Source organism: Nycticebus coucang, chromosome 17 (assembly GCF_027406575.1).
Source record: "Nycticebus coucang isolate mNycCou1 chromosome 17, mNycCou1.pri, whole genome shotgun sequence".
Classification (NCBI taxonomy): Eukaryota; Metazoa; Chordata; class Mammalia; order Primates; family Lorisidae; genus Nycticebus; species Nycticebus coucang.
In genome coordinates this window covers 75,484,086-75,490,683 of record NC_069796.1, presented here as the reverse complement: position 1 = coordinate 75,490,683, position 6,598 = coordinate 75,484,086, and the positions used below count along the sequence as shown (strand labels likewise).

General features: G+C 39.6%; 1 pseudogene; it reads left to right on the top strand.

Moving 5' to 3' along the window:
• The first annotated feature begins 357 nt into the window (after window positions 1-357).
• Window positions 358-2,211, top strand: LOC128568815 (heat shock cognate 71 kDa protein-like; annotated as a pseudogene).
• The last annotated feature ends 4,387 nt before the right edge of the window (window positions 2,212-6,598 follow it).

The window sequence follows — 6,598 nt, the reverse complement described above, 5'->3', positions numbered from 1 at the left end:
GTTGCTCATCTAATAAAACACTTCCATTTTTTTCCTGAGCTAGTTTGGGTTGGCTTTCAGATAGCACTCATGTCAGCTGGAAATAGGCCAGGCCTTACAAAAATTAAAACTCAGCTTTGAGTCAGCTCAATTCCTGATGACATCAAAGTGTACTTCTTTTACTCTAACAGCCAGTCAGAAACTAAAGAAAATCCTCTCTCTTGAGGAAAATATCATCTGGTGCTTCTAAAAATGTTATATAAAAATTGCAATGTTCAGTAAAGATAAAGACCGAAAGAAACTCATTGAACACTGTGGCAGCTCCTGGGTTTTCTGTGTTATCTTCCCAAGCCAAGCTGGCCCTACAAGTAAGCAACCATGTCTAAGGAACCTGAAGTTGATATTGATCTTGGCACCATCTACTTGTATGTGTGTGTCTTCCAACATGGAAAGGTAGAGATAATTGCCAGTGGGAAACCAAACCCCTCCAAGATACGTTGCCTTTACTGATATAGAATGATTGATCTGTGATGCTGCAAAAAATCAGGTTGCAATGAACCCCATGAACATGGTTTTTGAAGTCAAGTCTCTGGACACAGGTTAGATGATGCCATTGTCCAGTCTGATTGGACACATTGGCCCCTCGGGGTGGTGAATGACTCGGGCAGGCCCAAGGACCAAGTAGGCTACAAAGGAGAGACAAAAAGTTTCTATCCAGAGGAGATGTCATCCATGGTTCTGAAGAAGATGAAGGAAATCACAGAAATCTATCTTGGAAAGACTGATACAAATTCTGTAGTCACAATGCCAACTGACTTTAGTGATTCTCAGCATCAGGCTACCAAAGATACTGGAACCATTGCTGGTCTCAGTGTTCTTAGGATTATGAATGAGCCAACGGCTGCTGCTATTACTTATGGCTTAGATAAAAATGTTAGAGCTGAAAAAATTGTGCTGATCTTTGACCTCAGAGGGTTTGATGTGTCAATCCTCACTATTGAGAATAGAATCTTTGAGGCCAAATCTACAGCTGGACATACTCACTTAGGTGGAGACTTTGACAACTGAAAGGTCAACCATTCTATTGCTAAGTGTAAGCGCAAGCAGAAGGACGTTAGTGAGAATAAGAGAGCTGTCCGATGCCTCCATACTGCTTGTGAATGTGCTAAGTGTACTCTATCTTACAGCACCCAGGCAAGTACTGAAATTGATTCCCTTTATGAAGGAATCAACTTCTATACCTAGAAAGTCCTTCGAGATGCCAAACTAGACAAGTCACAGATTCATGACATTGTCCTGGTTGGTGGTTCTATCCATATCTCCAAGATTCAAAAGCTTCTGTAAGACTTCTTCAATGGAAAGTAACTGAACAAGAGCATCAGCCCTGATGCAGCTGTTGCTTACAGTGCAGCTGTCTAGGTGTCCATCCTGTCTGGTGACAAATCTGAGAATGTTCAAGATTTGCTGCTCTTGGACATCAGTCCTCTCTTTTGTTATTGAAACTGCTGGTGGAGTTATGGCTGTACTCACTCTTTAAGCACAATACTACAATTCCTATCAAGCAGACACAGATCTTTACCACCTACTTAGACAACTAGCCTGGAGTGCTTATTCAGATTTGCAAAGGTGAGGGTGCCATGACCAAGGATAGCAACTTGCTTGGCAAGTCTGAACTCACAGGCATACCTCCTGACCCCTGTGATGTTCCTCAGATTGAAGTCACTTTTGATATCAATGCCAATGGTATTCTCAACGTCTCTGCTGTGGATAAGAGTACAGGAAAAGAGAATAAAATTACCATCACAAATGGTAAGGGGAGTTTCAGCAAGAAAGACATTGCACGTATGGTCCAGGAAGCTGAGAAGTACAAGGCTGAAGAAGAGAAGCAGAAAGACAAGTTTTCATCAGAAAATTCACTTGAGTCCTATGCATTTAACATGAAAACAACTGTTGAAAATGAGAAACTTTAAGGCAAGTTCAACGATGAGGACAAACAGAAGATTCTTGACAAGTGTAATGACATTATCAACTGGCTTGATAAGAACCAGATTGCAGAGAAGGAAGAATTTGAACATCAGCCGAAGAGCTGGAGAAAGTCTGCAACCCCATCATTACCAACCTATTCCAAACTGCATGAGGAATGCCAGAAGGAATGCCTGGGGCTTCCCTGGTGGTGGCGGCCCTTCTTCTGGTGGTGCGCTCTCAGGTCCCACCCTTGAAGAGGTTGATTAAACCAACCCAAGTGTAGATGTAGCATTGTTGCACACAATAAAGCATTAAAGGATCCAATTTGTAGCAAAGTTATGTGGTAGGTTTAAAGTTGAGCTGCTATGATACATTACTGGGGATTCCCAATATTTGAATATGGAACATGTGTACCAGGGAAAGAAATAACATTGCATTTTTAAAGCACTGCATTGTGAGTGGAAAAGATAATGTCTTAGATAAAACTGTATTTAAAATTGACATAAAAAGGAAACAAAAGAAAAAAATATATATATATATAGAAATAGACCTGAAGGTGGAATATCAGACCTCTACTATACCAAATACTAGAATCATAAGACACGGACTTTAAAAACTGAGATTAATATATTCAAGAAAAACAAATGAAAAGTTGAAAATTTTCACTAGAGAACTCAGTCTTTAAAAAAAGAACCAAATGAAAATTCCAGACCAAAAAATAATAATAATTAAAATTAAGGATACAAGCCATTGTTTTAATAGCAGATTAAACACAGCTGAAGAAAAGTTTAATGACCTGAAAGGTGAGTCCATAGAAAATATCTAGATTGAAACATAAAGATTAAAAAAATGAAAATACAGACAAGAACATAAAATGCATATGAAAATGGTGAAAAGATCTTGGAATCCAAGAATGGTGGGAGACAGAGAACAAAACTGAAGTCATCTTTGAAGTGATAATACCTTAAATGCCTTTTAAAAAAAATCTGGTGAAAAGTCAAATCACAAATTCATGAATCACTATGACCCCCAAGCTGAATAAATACAAAGAAAAACGGACTTTGGCACATCAGTAAAACTGCCAAAAGTGAAATACAAAGAGAAGTTTTAAAAGCAACCAGAATGAAAATAATGTTTTTGTTTTTTTTTGTGGTTTTTGGCCGGGGCTGGGTTTGAACCCGCCACCTCCGGCATATGGCACCGGCACCCTACTCACTGAGCCACAAGCGCCGCCCGAAAATAATGTTTTAATGTCAAAGAAGCAAGCTAAGATTGGACACTGAAATGAGATAAGCCAGGAGTCCCCCGTGGAATGATACAGTAAAATTACTAGAAGAAAATTATTGTCATCATAGAGTTTATATCCAGTAAAAATTTCCTTCAGAAAAGAGCCCTAAAGACATTTCCAGATGACCAACAACAGAGAACTTGCTGTTGGAATATTTGCACCAAAAGAAATATTATACTACAAGGAGCTTCTTCTTCCTTTTTTTTTTTTTTTTAGATTAAATCATAGCTGTGTACATTAATGTGATCATGGGGCACCACACACTGGTTTTATAGACCGTTTGACATATTTTCATCACACTGGTTAACATAGCCTTCCTGGCATTTTCTTAGTTATTGTGGTAAGACATTTATATTCTACATTTAGTAAGTTTCACATGTACCCTTGTAAGATGCACCGTAAGTGTGGCCCCACCAATTTATAAGGAGCTTCTTCAGGAACCAGTTTTAGAAATACTTAATGAGGGCGGCGCCTGTGGCTCAGTCGGTAGGGCGCCGGCCCCATATACCGAGGGTGGCGGGTTCAAACCCGGCCCCGGCCAAACTGCAACAAAAAATAAAAATAGCCGGGCGTTGTGGCGGGCGCCTGTAGTCCCAGCTACTCGGGAGGCTGAGGCAAGAGAATCTCCTAAGCCCATGAGTTGGAGGTTGCTGTGAGCTGTGTGAGGCCACGGCACTCTACCGAGGGCCATAAAGTGAGACTCTGTCTCTACAAAAAAAAAAATAAAAAAAAAAAAAGAAATACTTAATGAAATATCATGCCCGAAAGATGCATAGAACTGTAGGAAGAACGGACAAGCAATGGAAGGGATAACTGTGCAGGTAAATCTAGATGAAGTTTGACTGCATAAAATAATGACAACACCGTTAACTCTTGAACAACACAGGTTTGAATTGTGTGAGTCCACCTGGATGCAGATTTTTTTTTCAGTAAATTACCCCAAGTGTGCCTGCCTCTCCGGCCTTCCCTTTCACCTCCTCACCTCGTCTGCTTCTGCCTCTCCTGACATAGCAAGACCGACTCTTTTTCTCCCTCCTTCTTAACCTAGTCAATGTGACAAAAAGGAAGATGAAGACCTTTTGACAATCCAGTTCCACTTCATAAATAGTAAATATATTTTCACTTCTTTATGATTCTCCTAGGAACATTTTCTTTTCTCTAGTTTGCTTTATGGTAAGTTTACAATATAAAATTCATATAATATACAACCTAGGTGTTAATCTATCATTCATGTTAACTTCTGGTCAATAGTTGGCTACTGCTAGTTACATTTTTGGAGAATCAAAAGTCAAATGCAAATTTTCAACTGCATGGGGATTGGCACCTCTACCCCAACCCCTGCATTGTTCAGGAGTCAACTATAATCATGTTTTGTGTGGTTTTAAAAATATACAGAATCAAAATAGTTGACAGCAATAGCATACAAATTTGAAGAAAGTAAATTTAATTTAATTTAAATAACTTAAAATGTTTTAACTTTATTGTTCTCAAATGATAATGACTTTTTGTAGGCTTCGATAAATCAAGAATCCTTATTGTAATTGATAAGAAAACTCCTAAAAGAATAGTATAAGAATAGAAATTAGCAAGATAACAGAGGCTAAAATTTACATGATAAAAAATGACTAATTGAAAAAAAGGCAAGAAGGTTAAGAAAGAGGAAAAAAACACATAAAATGGAAGATAGATAATGAGATGGTGTATCTTTACTTCAGTACATGGGTGTAATTACATTAGAGGGGCATGAACTAAATATTCCCATTGAAAGATTATGATTGTCAAGCAAGGAATGAGAAATATATATATATATTTTTTCTTTTTTTTTTTTTTGGCCGGGGCTGGGTTTGAACCTGCCACCTCTGGCATATGGGGCCGGCGCCCTACTCCTTTGAGCCACAGGCACTGCCAGGACTAAGAAATTTTACGTTCCTTCTAAGAGACACATCTTAATTATAAAGACCCAGAAAAGCTGATTGAATAAAAGGTTGGAAAAAACATGTCATGCAAATGTAGCAATGATATGTTATTGGCCAAGGAGACTTTAAGGCAGAGATAAAGAGGGATGAATGATAATAAAAATGATAAACGATAATGATAAAAAACATCACTCCACACCAGAGATGCATAATCCTAAACGTACATTCATCTCCTAAGGAAACTCCAAAAATGAAGCAAAAACTGACAGAACCAAAAGGAGAAAGAGACAGCTCCAGAACCACAGTGGGACATTTTAACACTCATTTCTCAGCGACTAATGGAACCAACAGACCAAATCTGTGGAGACAGAGAGGGCCCAAATAACGTGACTAACAACTGCACTGACCTCATGTCCATGGACGCTGCTCTCAACTGTTGAGAAAAAGTTTAACTTTCCTATCTCAAGGCCTAATTCTAATGGCCTTGATTAGTTTTATTCTTTTTTTCTTCTTTTTCTGTTCTATTTCCACTAGTTCAATTTCTTTTGAAGGGAATAAAGCTATCAATAAAGAAATTAACAACAGTCATAGAAATGGAAGGGTGAAGTGTGAGTCTGGGAGTCTAAGAACCTGGGTTCCCTTTCCAGCCCTGTCACTCCTACCTGGGCAATTTAGATGTAAGGTGCCTATGGGGAAACAGAGAAAATGTAATAATGGCAACATCACAGAGTCCTGGAGAAGCTTAGATAAAAGTGCAAGTAAAGTGCTCACCCTGCACCTGCGTGGAGCAACATTTACCATCCCAGGTGGCTGCGTATTGTTGTTCTTCCATCTGAAGAGAGCAGGTCTGTTAAACGATGAGCCTCTGCACTTGCCTCCCTCCAGAACCCTCCAGGCAGGCAGTCTGCTGAGCCAGCTTTTTTGCCTGCACGTGTCTGAAGAACTGGAAAGAAAAATGGATCAAGCTGGCATTTCCACCCAGCTCAGCTCATAAAAAGCTGTAAAAACAGGCTGCACGTGCCTGTGGACTGGGTAGGGAGGCGTGGAAGACGGTATCATTAGAGCAAGGTGGGGAGGGGTTGGTGCTCAACACAGCCAGTGGGGTTGAGGCTCTTCTGCTAACAAGGTCCTCATAGAATGCCCATAACTAAGGTCATTTGCATTGGAGCCAGAGAGGCCTGGCTTTCTTGAGTCATACCAGGGAGGGCTCAAATGTTACCCCTCTAGAATGGGTCAGAGTGGGGTCCTAAATCCCTATGAAAAGCATAGTACATCAAACACTTTGGAAAACTTCTACTCATCCTTCAAAACCCTAGGTCAATAGAAAGCCTCTGTGAATTTTCTCCTGGTTCTCCAATGCATCATCTCTGATGTGTCACCTCTACTCCAAGACTTACAATTTTAAAATTGTAACCCTTTTCATGCTGTTCAGCAATCATCAAGTAATGCA